This window comes from Hyla sarda, chromosome 9 (genome assembly GCF_029499605.1).
Source record: "Hyla sarda isolate aHylSar1 chromosome 9, aHylSar1.hap1, whole genome shotgun sequence".
NCBI classification, from domain to species: Eukaryota; Metazoa; Chordata; class Amphibia; order Anura; family Hylidae; genus Hyla; species Hyla sarda.
Genome location: NC_079197.1, coordinates 84,621,402 through 84,642,710, shown reverse-complemented (window position 1 = coordinate 84,642,710; position 21,309 = coordinate 84,621,402). Strand labels below are relative to the sequence as shown.

General features: G+C 41.9%; 1 protein-coding gene across 5 annotated transcripts in view; it reads right to left on the bottom strand.

Annotated features, from left to right (window-relative positions):
- LOC130290669 (ligand of Numb protein X 2-like) overlaps nt 1-21,309 on the bottom strand; it is a 100,916-nt gene that overhangs the window by 63,976 nt on the left and 15,631 nt on the right. Inside the window, exon 1 of one of the 5 annotated variants that reach the window (XM_056538603.1) lies at nt 15,675-15,814. The exons of 3 other annotated variants lie outside the window; for them this stretch is intronic. The gene's annotated coding sequence lies outside the window, so the exon portion shown is untranslated. Of the gene's footprint in view, nt 1-1,848; nt 1,977-15,674; nt 15,815-21,309 lie in introns of those variants that run through there. One more of the 5 variants, XM_056538604.1, reaches the window with a different exon arrangement.

The following is a 21,309-nucleotide window of genomic DNA, read 5'->3' as shown; positions in this document are numbered from 1 at the left end:
TCCTCCAAATATTCTTGCTTCTTCCCACCCCTTGCTGACATGTCTAGGTTGCAGACCACCACTCTACTTTAGAAGAGGTGGTCTGGTTGTGATTGTTTACATACATTATAATATATATTCAAAAACAATGCAGCACTACTTCACCATTAGATGCCCGGTGCCAGCGCCTCGATCAAAGTCCATGTAATAGAAAACATGCTTGAAAAAAAGCTCCAGTGGGGAGCTGAAACGTCGTTTTGAATTTTGACATGAAGGAATATATTTTTTACACTTTTTTGCAATTTTGGAGTGCTGCGCCATTGTTTTCTATATATATATATATATATATATATATATATATATATATATATATATATTTTTTTTTTTTTTTAAATAGTGTCAGGTGTTGGTTGGGCTGGTGTGTGTTTGTGTCTGTATACACACACGCACACACCAGCCCAGCCACCACCCGACCATATTTATATAGACAGACAGACAGATACACACCAGCCTGACATCTCTTCTAGAGTGATGTGGTGGCCTGTAACCTAGGCAACAAGCTGCCAACAAGAAAAGTAAGGAGCAGGAATATCAGTAGAAGGCTGCAAATTTACTAAATGAATATATTTTCAAAGATATTTAACATGATGTTCCTACACCTTTAGCTATGTTAGTTAAGATGGGAATGCCCCTTTAACTTCTCTGCAGCACAGAAGATACTCCTGTGCTTCTCTTTTTTTGGACACAAATTTCTGTATGCACCATGATCATTTCTATTAAACTTTTGAATCTTAAAATGTAATTATTATTTCAACTCAGCTCCCAGAGAAAATATGCAGCTTCAGTCTAAGCAACATCTGACTTACACTGAAAAGTGTGGCACCTTCTTGCACAACAAAAATCTCTACATGATGAATTGTATGTTATATAAGAAAATGTGCCTATGAAGCACTTTATCCCATTATCTTCACAATGCCCTGTAGCCTTATAACTAAGGCTCAACCTTGACTGTCTTTTATATGAGTAAAGCAGCTACTGGGATATATAAGGAGCTGGTAAAGAAATCATTGTGATACTTTTCCAGATCCATTTCCCATTTGGTCTGTAGGGTTCTGACCATACATAGAGAGTAAAGTATCTATATTAAACTCTAATAAGGCTTTCTTTCACAACCCAGCTGTGACCATGTATAACCTGGATTAGAGATTACTGATTATTTAAAATGCACTGTCCGTTCTCAGCAGCCTACAAAACAAGAAACCAAGCCCCATGCATACTAAATAATGAACCCTGCTTGTATAGTTCTTGTCATGTAATGAATATAATTATAGCAAACACACTATATTAATAGTAAAGACTGAAAAAGAAAGCAGACAGTAATTCCATATAATTCCCATTACTTCATAGTGACTCACCTGGAGGAGTTACCTGTAGCTTGTGTACTAAACACAGCCAGACTGACATGACTAATAAACACTCACTCCTACTGAAAACTGGCTCATTGGCTGCTCATCACGTCTTACACTCACATTGAGACACATATATTCCTTGAAATAATAAATGCTAAAAGGTCGGATATGAAGAGAAATATAAAATTTAAGACATGTTTACATACACTACTCAAATATCCATAATTTAGGGACACTTCGACATGCTCCTGATGTATAAAACATATGCATATAACAGAAGTAATGTTAACACAAATTAAGAACAGGGCCAACTCTTCATGCATATGCTTGCAGATACTAAGAGGTCTGTTTTCTGTCCAATTTACATTAAAAGGAGTTATCCAGCATAGACCATTTTTTTTATATTTTTTAAAACATCATCCCCAGGCTGCCAGCATGTAAAACAAAAACCTGTACTTACCTGCCACCGTTACCTTGGTGCTCCGGTATCGCTGCTCCTGTCTGATGCGGTCTTCTTCCTTGTTGCCAGTGGTTAACAAGTTATACTATTGCTCAGCTAAAAATCATCTGCAGCAATATCCTGCCTTGGTCGGTGATAAGCTGAGCTGCAGTGTCGTACTGAGCCCCACCAGGAAGAAGACCGCTGCTGGGGCTCAATACGTCACACTGCCACTCAGCCTATTACTGTGGCCAGAGATTAGCTGAGCTGCAGTTTGGAGTGTTGACCCCTGGCAACCAGGAAGAGGACCCCAGCAAAGACAGAAGGAAAAAGCAGCCTGGTGGAACCCAGATACCATTTGAGAAGTAGTGATGAGCGGTATTGAAAATTTGCAAATATATAGACGAATATTCATCCTATATCCGCGAATTTCGCGTATTCGTTCTATTCGCATATTCGAGGAAGAAAACAGTGAGTGGGTGGGCAACTTTACTATTGGTTGCTAGGGCTGTTGTTGATAACCTCTGACAAGTGTATTTGCATCATTATAATTGGCCCACAAGTGAAAAGAAGGAATATGCAAATATTTACATATGCGAATATGTGGAAAAAAGTGAATATTTGTCATTTCGAATATATAGCGAATATATTCGCAAATTTGCGATATTTGCAAATATTCGCGCTTAACACTATTGATAAGCACCTTTCAACCAGCTTTTAATAGAGATATATTAACCCCTTCATGACCCAGCCCATTTTCACCTTCATGACCTGGGCATTTTTTGAAAATCTGACCACTGTCACTTTAAACATTAATAACTTTGGAATGCTTTTACTTATCATTCTGATTCCGAGATTGTTTTTTCGTGACATATTCTACTTTATGTTATCGGTAAAATTTCACTGATATTTGTATCCTTTCTTGGTAAAAAATCTAAAAATTTCATGAAAATTTAGAAAATTTTGCATTTTTCTAACTTTGAAAGTCTCTGCTTGAAAGGAAAATGGATATTCCAAATAAATTACATATTGATTCACATATACAATATGTCTACTTTGTGTTTGCATAAAAAAATTGACAAGTTTTTACTTTTGGAAGACACCAGAGGGCTTCAAAGTTCCGCAGCAATTTTCCAATTTTTCTCAAGATTTTCAAAATCGTAATTTTTCAGGGCCCAGTTCAGGTTGGAAGTGGATTTTAAGGATCTTCATATTAGAAATACCCCATAAATGACCCCATTATAAAAACTGCACCCCCAAAAGTATTCAAAATGACATTCAGTAAGTGTTTTAACCCTTTAGGTGTTTCACAGGAATAGCAGCAAAGTGAAGGAGAAAATTCTAAATCTTCATTTTTCACACTCGCATTTTCTTGTAGACCCAATTTTTGAATTTTTACAAGGGGTAAAAGGAGATAAATCACCCTAAAATTGGTAACCCAATTTCTCTTGAGTAAGGAAATACCTCATATGCGTATGTAAAGTGTTCGGCGGGCGCAGTAGAGGGCTCAGAAGGGAAGGAGCGACAATGGGATTTTGGAGAGTGAGTTTTTCTGAAAGGGTTTTTGGGGGGCATGTCCCATTTAGGAAGCCCCTATGGTGCCAGAACAGTGGACCCCCCCACATGTGACCCCATTTTGGAAACTATACCCCTCATGGAATTTAATAAGGGGTGCAGTGAGCATTTACACCCTACTGGCGTTTGACAGATATTTGAAACAGTGGACTGTGCAAATCAAAAATTTTATTTTTCATTTTCACAGACCACTGTTCCAAAAATCTGTCATACACCAGTGGGGTGTAAATGCTCACTGCACCCCTTATTACATTCCGTGAAGGGTGTAGTTTCCAAAATGGGGTCACATGTGGATATTTATTGTTTTGCGTTTGTCAGAACTGCTGTAACAATCAGCCACCCCTGTGCAAATCGCCTCAAATGTACATGGTGCACTCTCCCTTCTGGGCCTTGTTGTGCGCCCCCAGAGCACTTTGCGTCCACATATGGGGTATCTCCGTACTCGGGAGAAATTGCGTTACAAATTTAGAGGGTCTTTTTTCCCTTTTACCTCTTGTGAAAATGAAAAGTATAGGGCAACACCAGCATGTCAGTGTAAAAAATTTATTTTTTTACACTAACATGCTGGTGTAGACCCCAACTTCACCTTTTCATAAGGGGTTAAAGAAGAAAAAGCCCCCCAAAATTTGTAAGGCAATTTCTCCCGAGTACAGCGATACCCCATATGTGTCCCAAAACTGTTGCCCTGAAATACGACAGGGCTCCAAAGTGAGAGAGCGCCATGCGCATTTGAGGCCTGAATTAGGGATTTGCATAGGGGTGGACATAGGGGAATTCTACGCCAGTGATTCCCAAACAGGGTGCCTCCAGCTGTTGCAAAACTCCCAGCATGCCTGGACAGTCAATGGCTGTCCGGCAATACTGGGAGTTATTATTTTGCAACAGCTGGAGGCTCCGTTTTGGAAACAGTAGCGTACCAGACGTTTTTCATTTTTGGGGGGGAGGGGGGCTGTGTAGGGGTATGTGTATATGTAGTGTTTTTTACTTTTTATTTTAGGTTAGTGTTAGTGCAGTGTAGTGTTTTTAGGGTACAGTCACATGGGCAGAGGTTCACAGCAAGTTTGCCGCTGGAAGTTTGAGCTGCAGCGCAAAATTTGCGCCATCTCAAACTTGCAGCAGTCACTGTAAACCTCCGCCCATGTGAGTGTACCCTGTACATTCACATTGGGGGGAGGGGGCAAACATCCAGCTGTTGCAAACTCCGAGCATGCCCTTTGGCTGTCCGTGCATGCTGGGAGTTGTAGTTTTGCAACAGCTGGAGGAACACTGGTTTGGAAACACTAAGTTAAGTAATAAACTTTCAAGTGTTTTGCAACCAAACTTAGTGTTTCCAAACCAGTGTGCCTCCAGCTGTTGAAAAACTACAACTCCCAGCATGCATGGTCTGTCAGTGCATGCTGGGAGTTATAGTTTTGCAACAATTGCAACAGCTGGAGGCACTGAGGTAGGAAACGGACAATGTTTCCCAACTAGTGTGCCTCCAGTTGTTGCAAAACTACAACTCCCAGCATGCCCAGACTGCCAAGGCATGCTGGAAGTTGTAGTTCGGCAATATCTGAAGGATCAGATGTTGCCGAACTACAACTTCCAGCATGCTTGGGCAGTCTGGGCATGCTGGGAGTTGTAGTTTTGCAACATCTGGAAGTCCACAGTTTGGAGACCACTGTATAATGGTCTCCAATCTGTGCTCTTCCAGATGTTAGAGAACTACAACTCCCAGCATGCCTGGACAGACTGAGCATGCTGAGATTTGTAGTTTTGCAACATCTGGAAGAGCACAGATTGGAGACCATTATACAGTGGTCTCCAAACTGTGGGCCTCCAGATGTTGCAAAACTACAACTCCCAGCATGCCCAGAAAGCCAAAGGCTGTCTGGGCATGCTGGGAGTTGCAGTTTTGAAACTCTCAGAGGCAGCAGTGAGATCGCTTTACGGCGATCTCACTGCTGCCAATGAAGATGCCGCCCTGCTGCCGGAAACTCTCCGCCGGGACGCAGCGCAGCCGGGACCGCATGGAGGACGCCGGGACCGCACGGAGGACGCCGGGACCGCTCGGGACACCACTCCGACGGGTAAGTGATGTCGGGGGACGGGTCAGGGACACTTAGCAGAGCGGTGTGTGTCCCGATCCCCGTGATCGGAACTCACACACCGCGCTGCTAAGTATTCTGATAGCGAAACGCTGCTATCAGCTAGTCAGATTTGACCAGCTGATAGCAGCGATCGCTGGGGGGGGGGGGGGGGGGGGTGGGGGACAAAACCCCCCGTGGTCGCACGGTAAGATGGCTGGCTATCAGTGATAGCCACCATCTTTCCGGGCGCTGCGGGATGCCGCGAGTAGCGGCAGTAATGTCCATGACGTACCTGTATGTCATGGGTCGGGAACACCTTGCCACCCATGACGTACAGGTATGTCATAGGTCGGGAAGGGGTTAAAGAGGACCTGTAGCCAACCAAAAAAAATATTTAGATTTTACTGCCTTATAGTAAATATCAGGTGACTGACGGGAATATAAAAGCGTGAATGTTTTTACACTGAGGTGCATGTATGCCTATTACACACCTCCTGACTGTAAAATCCCACCCATCACTTCATATTCACTCTCATTAATAATGTTAAGTACAAACCTACCTGTCTGATTCCCTGAATTTTCAGAGAAATTAAACCCACATATCTGTAAAAGGTGTGCGATCAGGGTACTCTAAGCTATTTAAAGATAATCCAGTCTCAATTTTTGAGTTGCCACAGTTTTTCTTTAACCCCTTAAGGACTCAGCCCATTTTGGCCTTAAGGACGTTTTCATTTTTTCCTCCTCGCCTTCTAAAAATCATAACTCTTTTATATTTTCATCCATAGACTAGTATGAGGGCTTGTTTCTTGCGCGACCAGTTGTCCTTTGTAATGACATAACTCATGATATCATAAAATGTATGATGCAACCAAAAAACACAATTTTTGTGGGAAAATTAAAAAGAAAAACGCAATTTTGCTAATTTTGGAAGGCTTCGTTTTCACGCCGTACAATTTATGGTAAAAATGACGTGTGTTCTTTATTCTGAGGGTCAATACGATTAAAATGATAGCCATTATTACATACTTTTCTATTATTGTTGTGCTTAAAAAAAAAATCAAACTTTTTAACCAAATTAGTACGTTTATAATCGCTTTATTTTGATGACCTCTAACTTTTTTATTTTTCCGTATAAGCGGCGGTATGGGGGCTCATTTTTTTGCGCCATGATCTGTACTTTTTTTTGATACCACATTTGCATATAAAAAACTTTTAATACATTTTTTAGAATTTTTTTTAAAATAAAATGTATTAAAAAAGTAGCAATTTTGGACTTTTTTTTTTTTTCGTTCACGCCGTTAACTGTACGGGATCATTAACATTTCATTTTATTAATTCTGACATTTACGCACACGGCGATACCAAATATGTCTATAAAATGTATCTTTTACGCTTTTTGGGGGTAAAATAGGAAAAAACTGACGTTTTACTTTTTTATTGGGGGAGGGGATTTTTCACTTTTTTTTCACTTTAACTTTTAAATTTTTTTTACATTTTTTTTTTACACTTGAATAGTCCCCATAGGAAACTATTCATAGCAATACCATGTTTGCTAATACTGATCTGTTCTATGTATGGGACATAGAACAGATCAGTGTTATCGGCGATCTTCTGCTCTGGTCTGCTCGATCTCAGACCAGAGCAGGAGACACCGGGAGCCGTAAGGAGGAAGGTAAGGGGACCTCCGTGCGGCGTTCTGAATGAACGGATCCCCGCAGCAGCGTTGCGGGCGATCCGATCATTCATTCAAATCGAGCACTGCCGCAGATGCCGGGATCTGTATTGATCCCGACACCTGAGAGGTTAATGGCGGACGCCCGCGAGATCACGGGCGTCGGCCATTGCCGGCGGGTCCCTGGCTGCGATCAGCAGCCGGGATCAGCCGCGCATGACACGGGCATCGCTCCGATGCCCGCGGTTATGCACAGGACGTAAATGTACGTCCTGGTGCATTAAGTATCACCGCACCAGGACGTACATTTACGTCCTGCGTCCTTAAGGGGTTAATAGACCATATGCAAGAGACAGATGTCTGCACAATCTACACTTTCTCCCTCATTCACAATGCTTTAGAGACCACATGGGGCGGACTGACACTCAGGGCCCCTGGACTAAAAAAAGTAAGGGCCCCCTGCGATTCCCTGCTGCTGGTCACACTTCAGCCCCTATTCTACCCAAATCCCTCCACCACCCTACACATAAACTAAATATTATATATAAGAAACATTTTAAAGGTAGGTAAAATAATTTTCCATGACCAATAATACCAGTATAAAAGGAGTAAATATTTACCACCACACAATATCTGGATATTACCATCATACTTTACTGAATTAAACCACTATACACAGAGCAGTATACTATACAGGATCTGTATACAATACAAGTGATTAAATACAGGACCATATGGCGATAGATATCAGCTGCACACAGGATCTATATACCATATACTGTAAGTGATTACAGTTACATCTAGGAACTCAATATTACATATTTTCTGATCAGCAGCATCCTCTTTCCTTTTCTTCTCCACCCTGATCTGACCGCCATGTCGATCTCTAAACATCTGCAGGACAAACATGTCAGAATCTGCATTTTTCCAGTGCCCTGCCCCCTCTACACAATATTCCCATCTATAAGCCCCTGTTATAAAGACCTCCTTGGTGTCCTGAACAGTAAAAGGGAAGGTAGGTAGGTAGCCAAGTATATAGTTTGTATATAGGTAGGTAGCAAGATATGTAGGTAGGTAGTTAGGCAGCCAGGTATGTAGGTAATTAGTTAGGCATCTATAGAGAGATGCAAAGGCCACAGCACCAGTCTGGAATCTCCAGTCAATGAAAATAGTGCTGAATTAGGCAGGGGGAAAACTGAACCTACTACAGAGTGCCAAATCCATCTGGACCAGGAGCACTTATTTTTTGCCAGCTTGATAGCGAAAGCAAACCTCACTGGATGAGATTTCCTTCTCCATTGCCTCTCTGTGCTTATAGGAGTTGGAAGTCCAGAATCCTCAAAAAAAAAAAGCCTCTGCCTTCTGTCTATTTAAGGGCGATGGAGGAATAAAAAGACTGAGTCTAAAAACTGGAAAACACAATCATCACTTTCTTAGGGTTCTGTCTGGGGATAGCCCAAAAGGTTTTCCTAGAAGCCAGACAACGTGACAAATAGGTAGTTTTAGTTTATAGCCCTGGGAAAAAAATGGCAACTCAACCATTGTAGACTCTTCTAAGCTTTTATGGTATGAACAAGATTACGCTATTTCTTATGTTTCACCAGGAGAGAGGCATAAGCTAGTTCCTTGCAGGCATACATATGGTTGTAGGAGCATTTAAACCAGATAGCCACAGGGGTGTGGAAATTTAATAAAAACTACCTGTCCACGGGACTAAAATGGGACTCTAGTTTTTTCCTCCTCGCCCTATAATAGCCATGACTACCTACTATAATGATACCTTTTAATTTTTCAATAACATATTCTCCGAAATAAAAAATATATATAATCGGTGAAGTGAAATTGAAATAGTAAAAGATAATTTGGTGGGTTTCTTTTCTACGCCATTTACCTTGTGGTGGAGCTAACATGTTTTGATACTTTAGGCCGGCCTGATTACAGCAATACCAGATTTGTATAGTTTCATGTTTTACTAATTTTATAAAAAAATTCAGAACTTTAAAAAAAAATATTTAATAGCCATTTTTTGACCCCTGTAGCTTTAAAAAAAAAAATATTTTTTCACATACCAGGCTGTATGAGGGCTAATTGTTGCGCCATAATCAGTTTTTTTTGTATCAGTATCATTTTGACGAAGTGGGTTAGCCCAAGAAACGTCGTCCGTCGAGGGTGCACAGGGGTCCCCAAATGGCCGCCGGCAACATACTAGGAACAGGTAATGCATTCTAATATGTATACTAATATGCTATGTATGATATTTTAGCATATCTGGTATTGTGTGTATATATACGGAGGAGGAATTAAGACCTTTTATATGTGTGTTGCCTACATTATTTAATTATGTATTATCCATACGGCAGGGGACACTGCTGCTTATTGGGGTGCATGTTTTTTATGGGTTAGGGGTATCTTTCCTTTTTGAGCTGTTTTGATAATTATGTAATAAGTTATTTAATAAAGTTTTTTGGATTGACAGTAATTGAGTATATTCTTATTGGTAGCAAGTGTAGGTTTATATTTATGGTAGTAGTTGCTATCCATTGGTAAATGAGAATATATTTTATCTTTCCTTTGGAGAGTGTAGGTGATATATAGTTCATAATATAGTGTCTGTACCTGTGTGTGACGGTTTTCTCACAATTCTTCTGTGATTTTTACCACAATATTTATTTTTATCAGCATACAAAATGACTGTTGTCTCGGATTTTTCCCAGCTTGCAATGCGCCGAGACCTGACTCACTAGTCAGCTGATAACAGGGAGCCTGTCTGCTTCAATTGGTGGAGGGATCGCTTGGTGGGAGAGAGATCAATCTGCAACTAATGCAACAGCTGTAGGCACCCTGATTGAAAACCACAGGTCTTTTGATGGATGCAGCTCATTTATGTTTCAATGGGTGTGGTGGCTGATGTGTGGGAGGAAAATGGAATTATGGGTTTTGTAGTCAAAAAAAGAAAAAAGTCAAACAGGAAATACAAGTTCACAAAAAGCTAGCCACAGTGTTATGGTAATCTTACAACATAGCCATTAAGCCCCAAGACAAGCGCAGATCCTTCCTAAGCATGTCCATTACTGTCTGCCAGGTACGTACTAAAATCACCTTATGGTGGATACCCCCTTTAACTTTTTTTTCTGGGATATTCTAAAAATTGCAATTTTTTACATTTACGTCATTTACCGTATGGGATACATAATGTAATATTTTAATAGTTCGTACCATGACGCATGCAGCGATACTAATTTTTATTATGTTTACATGTTTTTATATAGGAAAAGGGGGTCATTTGAACTTTTAACATGGAAGGGGTTAATTTGTGTCTTTTAAACTTTTATAAAATTATTTATTTTTTACACTTTATTAGACTTTTAGGAGGAATCATTAGATTCCTTATACAGATCAATAGAGTTCTATTGAACTCCATTGATTTTTGTGCTCTGTGATCCCCGCTATCGTGCTGCGGGAGGGCAATCCACCTCACTAGCACACCAGGGAGCATTCACCTGTCCCTTTAGATGCCGCTGTCAGCTTTGACAGCGGCGATCTAAAGGGTTAATAGCCAGCTGCTGCGATCGCCGCATGCTGGCTATTAGCAGTGGTGTGAGGTGGAAATTTAGGGAGGAGCTGTCGCAAGTCTGCACGGATCGCAAATTTCCACCTCACAGCGGCCCCCGGCTACTGAGAACAGGCAGGGGCTGCATAGTATGGAGCAGGCAGGAGTCGGGAGCCCGCTCTATACAGACTGCTGAGCGCCGCCGCGCTTGTCAGGTCCGGCCCCGCTTGCCCGAAACCGGGCTAAGGGCTGGAAAAATTCACCTGCCTGGCACCTGGAACTGCATGTCTCGGGCGTCGGGCGATAAGAATTCCACATCCCTGAGCCATTTGGATGAGGTTTGCCCTAGTAGTTGCCTTATGGGCTACACAGACAATTGGGGGAGCTAGGTCATCTGATGCATTCAATTCAAAATAGAATTTAAAATCCTTCGTAATTTCCTCCACATTAGTTGGATTAGTCAGGAGAAAAACTATGTTTAACATAAAACTTGATGTAAAGTGGTGATTTTCTGATGACACACTCCCTTTAAGGCCTTGTGGGCACGGATATGATACCTTGGAAAAACAAGCCATAATTTTATTTTAATAGTCAGCGCAGCCATTGAGAAAGGTAGAGGTGTGTCACAACAGCAATCATACAGCCAGTAATCTCCTCAATTTAACATTCCAGACACTGTATACAATTGTATTGATGACCACTAGAGAAGACTAGGACAGCTACAGTCTAAATTGTTCTCTAAGTACATAACTGCTAAGTATATAACTACAGCAATTCAGGGCTATGTCAAGTATTATGACTACTGACAGAACAATATGAGGAAAAACACAATTTACTACAAGTACTTAAAAAGCAAAAATATATACTATTATCTGAAGACTTAATCCTAGCAAGTAGAATGCAAACTCACAGCAAGGTAATTGTATCAGAAGGGTATGGGAATCAGGGCTGTGGAGTGAAACCAAACTTCCAACTTCTCAATTTTTTTCTTCTTCAGCTCAGATCACTTTATAAATGTTAAAGGGGTACTCCACTGGAAAACACTTTTTTTTTTAAATCAACTGGTGCCAGAAAGTTAGAAGTCATTTTCAAATCTGTTTATAAAAAATCTTAATCATTCCAGTACTTAGCTGCTGTATGAGGAAGCTCTTTTCTTTTAAAATTTCCTTTCTATTTGACCACAGTTTTCTCTGCTGACGCCTCTGACCATGTCAGGAACTGTCCTGAGCAGCATGGGTTTGCTATGGGGATTTGCTTCTACTTTGGACAGTTCCTAAAATGGACAGCTTCAAGCCCCCAGGTCTACTGGGATTATATAGTATACTTGAAGCTAGCTTTGTACTTTGAATTCCTGTGCCCGGCTCCTTACATGACAATGCGCTCAGCCTATTATCGGTCGAGGCGGGACACCGCTGCGGCCAGTGATAGGCTGAAGGCTCTGAGATGTCCCAACACCAGAAAGCAGCAAGAGCAGCGGAGAATAGTGAGGCCAGTTCCTTAGCAACGGGGGAATGGAGGACAAAGGTAAGTTAAAGTTTGTTTTTTAATATTTGCAGCCTGGCCATTGCCTAGGTCTTATTTTCGTTAGGGCTTATATTGCAGCCCACCCCAATCCAGCTAGGGCTTATTTTCGGGGTAGGGTGTATTTTCGGGGGAAACACGCAGGAATGTTAGTGTAACATGTGGTATGATGTATAGCTTAGGGGACCTGTGCTGTATAGTGTGCTATGATGCTATGTATGGTGAATGTATTATTTATTGTATATGTAAGATGTTTAATAAATAAAGTTATTTTCAATAAAAAAAAAGCTAACAACAATGACAATTGGCTGCACAAAAGATGTGATCTGTCAAGTTTACTCATTAATTGGCTGATTGCTGCCACTTTTAGGCTGTGTTCACATGATGCATTTTTTTTAGTGTTTTTGATGCGTTTTCCCCATTATTCTACCGTGATCTTGGAAAAAGCACTGCAAAATATGGCCAATAGTTGTAAAATAGTATAATTTGTGGTGCAAGTTCGCAAAATTCACAAAAAATTTGCAGTAAAAACACATAAAAACGTGGAAGAACAGTGTTACGTAGGGGCAGGGAACAGTGAAGCCTTAACTTACCCACAGCCACTGTGCTTACCTATTGCCTATCCGCCCTAAGTGATGCATCGACAACAATGATGACAAACCCTCCCTGCTAAGTGCCGGAGTCGAGTCCAGTAGGAGTAGGGAAACAGCTGGAGGCACACAAACTAACAGATACACTAAGACACACACGGTTAAATCAATGTTAGTCTAGCCGAGGTCGGTACCAGGAAATAGTGGAGTACAGGAACATAGCGCAAGAGAAGAGTCAAGGTAAAAGCCAAAGGAATAACCTTTCACAAACAATGAACTGATCACTGCTTCTAGATTGTATAGGCAGGTGATCAGGGATACACCTCCCTCATAGGTAGCAGAACTGAGAACCACACCCAGACGAAACAGGTGAGCTCCCAGCAGCTCCAGCCCAACTAGAGTCATTAAACTCTTCGTGTTTGGCCAGAGCCAGATGTTACAAACAGCACCATGTGTATTGGTGTATTGAAGTAAACCGCACCTCTGCATCAGACAAACCTGATGTAAACACAGCATATATATCTGAATTCCCTATTGAAATCAATGGAGAAAATCTATTTTCTGCAGCATGGAGAGGAGATTTAGGCTAGGTTCAGACATTGCTGTAAATGGGATTCTGCTGCATAGCTTTTGAAGTAAAAAATAAAAAAAGGAAAAAGTTTTTATCCAGCTGGGAACTTTAATTTTGCCTTTATGTGTTACAAAAGGATTTTTTTCTGGTTTTACTTGTCAGGGCTTCTTTAACAGGATATGGAACAATACTGCATACGGATATTACTTACTGAGAGAACAAAGAAGATGTCAATTGAGAGTGTTAGAGAAAAAAACAACTCATAAAAGTAAAGCACAGAGGGCATTATCTTATGGCAGATGAACAGAATAGACAGAAAACACTTTAGTCAGTATAGCTATCCTCTTATAGCTTTCACCAAATTAATATATAATTTACACGATTTGGCACCACAATAGACACTGGATCCACCCTATTTATCATTGGCATGTGCCAATTTTTGTAGTTATGAAATCAGTAATTATGTTTTGAGGTCAGACGCCAATGCCATATTGATTTGGTGGTAAAAATCCAAGTGTTTGTGTACAGCAAAATGCTTATGAGAATCACTGATGAGGTTGTTAAAGGTTTTCTTTTATACAATGTCATAGTCATGTGCCAGGGAAGGAAAAATGGCCACCCAGCAGTAACAAGACACAGACAGGAATGGCACATAATAAAAAAGGTAATTTAACCTTTGTTTTAATCATTTATTGCCAGTGCCAAATTAGGGGGGTCAGAAAAGCCCTTAAAGGGGTATTCCAGTTAAAAACTATTTTTTTTCATATCAACTGGATCCCGAAAGTTAAACAGATTTGTAAATTACTTCTATAAAAAAAAAAATCTTAATCCTTCAAGTACTTATCATCTGCTGGAGTTGTTCTTTTCTATCTTACAAGAGTGCTCTCTGCTGACACCTCTGTCTGTCTCAGGACTGTCCAGAGTAGGAGCAAATCCCCCCAGCAAACCTTTCATGCTCTGGACAGTTCCTGAGACAGACAGACAGATGTCAGCAGAGAGCAGTCAGTTTTGTAAGCCAAGTAAGAGCTGGTGTAGATTTGCGCCTAATTAAGCGCAGTTGCGACAAAAGATGTGACAAACTGAAAAGTTGCACATCATGAATTTCTTACCACTGCAGGATATCACCTGAAAAATGACTTGGTATGTTCTTTTAGAAACACCTTTTAAGCAAAAGTCGCAATGAAAAGTCTCAAAACAGAATCTGAGACAAACTGTGAGACAAATGTGCACCCCAAAACCACAAAACCAATGATAAATTCCCCCCATAGTTAGTAACTGTATTTGAGGTGGAAGCTGTACCGATTTTCACTCCAAAAAACACAATCTAAATTGACTGCAATGGGAGACAGGAAACCAAGCAGAAAAAAAGGAACATATCACTTTCTGTGAAGTACATTCTGAAGGTCCTATGAAACTTAAAGGAGATCTGTAGTGGTCTGAACTTTATCCCCTATGCGAAGGATAGGGCATAAGTTTTAGATCGTGGGGGTCCGAGCGCTTGGGCCCCCGCAATCTCCTGTACGGGGTCGTGGCAATGCACAGTAAAGGGGGCATTCCTTCCTATCTCTATGGGATTCATGGAGGAGCGTCCTGGCTGCTGCATCATGCGGGGACGGAACACCCCCTTTCCTGGACATTGCCGCGGCCCCGTACAGGAGATTGCGGGGCCCCAGCGATCGGACCCCCACGATCTAAAACTTATCCCCCTATCCTTCGGAGAGGGGATAAAGTTCAGAGCACTACAGATCTCCTTTAATTTATGCCCCTTGCAGCTCAATGATGCACAAAGTGTGGAATATTTCCATGTGTGCGAGCCCCAAGAGTATGTTCACACACTGCAGATTTGCTGCAGTTATGCTGGATATTTTGACTTCCTGACTGAGGTTAATTGGGAAAATCAAATCTGCCAAAAATCCGCAGCAAGTGAACATGTTGTAATAAGCAGAGCTGCTAGTGTCTGTCCGCTATTCCCAATCTAGACAAATAAGGTAAAGCTGGGGAACGTATAAGGCACAGCTCACAATGATGTCTGAGCAAACAAGCAAGTTGGCAATTGTGACTTTTCCACTTTGGACGGTCTGTGTACAAAGACTTTACTCAGTCACACCCAGGGCATCAGCTGGCTGACATTATTAAACAATCTTTATGCATAATTCTGTCCTATAGTTCTTAGTGTCTTTGTACACTACTGCACAGTGTTTGTTTGTTTTTTATCACAAAACTCCCAACAGATGTAGCAGAGCCATAATTATCATCAGGACTGTAATCATACAAGTAAAAAGACAGAAGTACATACCCCAGGTCCACAGTCCTCTTCTCTCTCCTTAGAACTCTACTGTTCGTCTGTCCCACATTCATTCGGCCCTGGCAATCTCCCCCTTTTTGCAAAAGTTAATACTTTGGCCTGCAAATAGGTGAACAAGCAGCTGAGAAAACTCCTGCTTGCCAAAACTATCCAGTCTCCTGTGACATGCCAGGAATGTCCATCTTATTAATGGGCAAGGGAGGGGTTGTGTAGGGGGGAGTAGTAAGGAACCAAGGAGGCAGAAGGAGCTTCACTTTCCTGAAATGTATCTGGCATCTTACACTAGGCTGTTCATACAAGCTCCTTATACACTTTACATGTTCCCTAAATTCACAACATTCAGTCTATGTGTATTAGAAAACTAGAAGCTGAAAATGCATCAATCCTGGACCTCAACATTAAGAAATTCTACTTTGCTGTATAAGGCTACTTTCACACTGCCGTTATGACATGACAACTGTCAGGGAAACCGGCGAGAATAGCGGGAGATGAAAATACTGCAAGCGCCATCTTTTTCTCCCGCTACTTCTGCTCCAAAACAACGGCAGCTTGATGGACCCCATTGCCTATAATGGGATCCATAGGCACCCGTTGTTGCCTGCTGTGCCCTGACCAGATAACGGCCGTTAAAGGATAAAAAAAAGAGAGAGAGAGAGAGAGAGAGAGAGAGAGAGAGAGAGAGAGAGAGAGAGAGAGAGAGAGAGAGCTGAAAGGGGTACTCCGGTGGAAATTATTATTATTATTATTATTTTTTTACATTTTTTTAAATCAACTGGTGCCAGAAAATTAAACAGATTTGTAAATTACTTCTATTAAAAAATCTTAATCCTTCCAGTATTTATTAGCTGCTGAATACTACAGAGGAAATTCTTTTATTTTTGGAACACAGTGCTCTCTGCTGACATCACGAGCACAGTGCTCTCTGTTGACCCCTCTTTCCATTTTAGGAACTGTCCAGAGCAGCATATGTTTGCTATGGGGATTTTCTCCTACTCTGGACATCATGACCATGCCCCCTCAATGTAAGTCTATGAGAGGGGGCATGATGGCAGTCACACCCTCACATAGACTTGCATTGAGGGGGCGTGGTCATGATGTCATGAGGGGGCATGGTCAACCCCCCTGCAGCATGAAAACAGTGTTCAGAAAATTTACTTCCGATCGCTGGCCAGTGGAGTACCCCTTCAATGGTCTTTCTCAACAGGGTGCACTGGCAGTGTGAAAGTATTCTAACACAAAGGTGTTCACAAATGACAGCAGAGTTTACACAGTGGATAAGAGAAATTACAGATCAAGAAGACGTAACTACAATATGATGATGCAGCCACATAAAGGAGGGTGTCTGGTTTGTGTACTGGATACTTGTCTACCTGGAAACCTTATTAGGGAGATATTGTCAACTTTCCTGACATATGATCCCCCCCTTTATATGAAGAATGCCTTCAGCAGCATTGACTCGTGGGTAATGCAAGTAAACTATACTGAAGATCCAGACTGCTGTTAGGCTATGTTCACATCAGCATTACAGAGCTCATAACTGGGCTGGATGGTGGATGCGACCCCAGACACCAACAGATCCTGATGTTAGATGTCCATTATTTTTCAGCATTTTAGCAGAGAAAAAAACCTGATGTGCAGGATTTTGCTCTTCATTCAAGTCCCGGCATTTCAATTGAATTAGGGAACAGAGCTCCCTGAATTTCTAATGCTGATGGGAACATAGGGGGAGATTTATCAAAACCTGTGTAGAGAAAAGGCAGTGCAGTTGCCCATAGCAACCAATCAGATCTCTTCTTTCATTTTGCACAGGCCTTTTCAAAAATGAAAGAAGCAATCTGATTGGTTGCTATGGGCAACTGCACTGCTTTTCCTCTACACAGGTTTTGATAAATTTCCCTCATAGTCTTAATATTCATGGAACAAACTTAGTCCCCTTTCACACTGCCGTTGCTCCCCGTAAAGAACAGCCGTTAAAGTCTCTTTTTTTGTGACTTTAACGGCCGTTCTCATGCCGGGGCACAACGGGCAACAACGGGTCCTGACGTTGAGCACCGTTGTTTTTTGACGGGAATAGCGGGAGAAAAAGATTGCGCAAACAGTATTTTTTCTCCCACTATTCTCCCCGGCTCCCCCGATGGAGGCCAAATTGCTGTGTCCTAACGGCAGTGTGAAAGAAGCCTTACACATAATGTACCAGACATCAGTCAGTAGTTCGTACACAGGAGGTCCTGGAGTGGGGGAATAGCCTACAAATATCAGAGAACTAAAGGTCTCCTCTTTCCCTAGGAGTCTCTAACACACACTGACTTACTGGAGCGTCACCATCTTTTGATGGATACATATGTGATCAGCTGAGAAACGTTAAATTGAAATAAAATGAATCAGCATTTAATGTTTAGTGTATAAAAATAAAAAACTAGCTAATACTTTTACTACACAAAGCAGAATAGACTTTTCATGTCATCACTTTATAAAATAAGCTGAGAGTTGAGGTGCTATTATATGAGTTAACCTGCCTGAGGCAAGAACTGTCTACCAGCTGAATCCAGACAATAGGGATTCCCCAGGAGGGCATCACCTGGTGCTGTGTGCAGGAGGGCGAAGAAGAAGAAATGTCAGCGCCAGCCAGTGATGACAGCCTGGTGACTCACTACACTGACAGTACAGGCCATATACTCTGAATGAAGAACATTTATGTAACTGGCCTTTTCTCATTTCCAAAAAGAAAGCAGATGGGTACAGGAGAAGAAAAAAAAGGGGTTCATAGGGAAGTAAATAGTAACCACATTGTCATCAGCTCGACATAAAGTAAGGAAAACAGCGCACCCCTCACAAGTAAGAGGAGAGAACAAGAGAAAAGGGGAAGAGAAAGGAGAGAAAGTAGAAACAGAAAGGTCTGAACAGGCCCTTATGTCTTGTCTTCCTACCAATAGAGAAATATCATCAGTTTAATCAGTATGCTGCTAGAACTATGACATGCTCAGCCTTAACTGCAGGGTTCTAGTTTGCCATCTAAAGTGTGAGACCCCCCCCCCCCACCCCCTCCACCTTGTACAAAATGTAAGAAGCTTTTTGCTACAAAGTTCAACTCCATGCGATGTCAATGTTAACACAACCATGCATTGCTTTATGTTGCCTCGCTTGCTATACAAATTCCTTAGGTTACATTTATCTGATTATTATGCAAGTTATCCACACAGTAGAATATTTTCTCTGGTTGGCAACTAAAAGGTAACATTTGTGTAATATTACTTAGAAGCTATTTAACTGTATCAAAGTTTGTACGGTTTGTATGAAATGTGTAGCCAAACAGAGCGTGTGGTTCTATACTATTATAGATACACTTCCTCCTTAAACAGTTGGGTATTGACATATTTCAGGATTTTGGTATGGCTTGATATGGCACACAGCAAATTTTTGCTGGTTAAGTGATTGTACAGCAAATGTGTAATAAAACGAACATGTACATCATCTTCATAATACACATACGCCACCTCCCTTACACGCGTACGCCACCTCCCTTACACGCGTACGCCACCTCCCTTACACGCGTACGCCACCTCCCTTATAAACATACGCCACCTCCCTTATAAACGTACGCCACCTCCCTTATAAACGTACGCCACCTCCCTTATAAACATACGCCACCTCCCTTATAAACATACGCCACCTCCCTTATACGTGTACGCCACCTCTCTTATACGTGTACGCCACCTCCCTTATACGTGTACGCCACCTCCCTTATACGTGTACGCCACCTCCCTTATACGTGTACGCCACCTCCCTTATACGTGTACGCCACCACCCTTATACACGTACGCCACCTCCCTTATACACGTACGCCACCTCCCTTATACACGTACGCCACCTCCCTAAAACACGTACGCCACCTCCCTAAAACACGTACGCCACCTCCCTAAAACACGTACGCCACCTCCCTAAAACACGTACGCCACCTCCCTTACACATACGCCACCTTCCTTTTATGCGTACACCACCTCCCTTATATGCGCACGCCACCTTCCTAATACACATACACCACTTCCCTTATACGTGTACACCACCTCCCTTATACGTGTACGCCACCTCCCTTATACGTGTACGCCACCACCCTTATACGTGTACGCCACCTCCCTTATACACGTACGCCACCTCCCTTATACACGTACGCCACCTCCCTAAAACACGTACGCCACCTCCCTAAAACACGTACGCCACCTCCCTAAAACACGTACGCCACCTCCCTTACACATACGCCACCTTCCTTATATGCGTACACCACCTCCCTAATATGCGCACGCCACCTTCCTAATACACATACACCACTTCCCTTATACGTGTACACCACCTCCCTAATACATGTATGTCACCTCCATTATACACGTATGACACCTTCCTTTTGCTTGTCCGGTTTTTTAACCCATTATATATAATTAAGTGTAGAAGTGTCACTTCATGGTATTATTCTTACAGCCGTCAGACTCTACTGTAGTCATAGACATGCCTCAATGGTCTCTTGTGAAGCACAGTTATCTATTACAATGTTACAGGTTAATGGCTAAACTAAAAGTCAGAATTGCAGAGAAAACTTATAGGTTGTTTAAATTTGCTTAAAAACCAAACTTTTTTTGAAAGAAAATTTTTAAGTAACAAGAACATACAAGAAGTTTGGTTAATGTTACCATCTTAAAATCAAAACGACTAAGGCAGCCAAAAATGGCATGAGCAGGGCAGGAAGGCAACATTTACTTAAAAGAAAGAAAAAAACAACTAAGGTACTTGCGTGTCTATTACGCTTATAAAGACTTCCTTGTATTACAAATGCTGACACCAACAAAGCTACAGTAAGCATTTCAACCACAGGAAATTCTAACTCCTAGCAGTTCAAAGCCAACCAACTAAAGAGTAACGTAACACAGCAGCGGGCATAAAGTCCTCAGTGTGTACAGTACAAAGCAGCCTATTCACTTTGCTGCTACGTGTATGTAGTGACCTGTTCTCTCCAAGGGCGTATGTCCCATAGTGGCAGACCATGCAGCTTCTATGGCCCTGGTTCGTCCCATTCTTTTTTCTAAAGGTAAGAATATGTGCAGAGCTCCCCTCTCTAGAGAACTACATTGTCAGGAAATTTATGGAGGGGGTTATTGACCAATGGGTCATAAAAAGCAAGGGGAAATAAATAACCTTTCTGATCTTGGGGTAACAACACCATTATATGAGGCCGATATCAATATTTGCTAAAGGACATCCTTTTCTTTTATGTATACCACTCTCTTTCCACTAGAAAACAGAGGCAAGCTAGCTCACCAAAGACTTAAAGGGGTTCTCCGGTGCTTACACATCTTATCCCCTATCCAAAGGATAGGGGATAAGATGCCTGATCGCGGGAGTCCCGCCGCTGGGGGACGCCCGTGATCATGCATGCGGCACCCTGTTTGTAATCGGTCCCCGGAACGTGTTCTCTCCGAGTCTGACTACGGGTGACTACGGGGCCGTAGGCGTGTGACGTCACGCCTCCCCCCATGTGACGTCACGCTCCGCCCCTCAATGCAAGCCTACGGGAGGGGGCGTGATAGCTATCACGCCCCCTCCCATAGGCTTGCATTGAGGGGCGGAGTGTGACGTC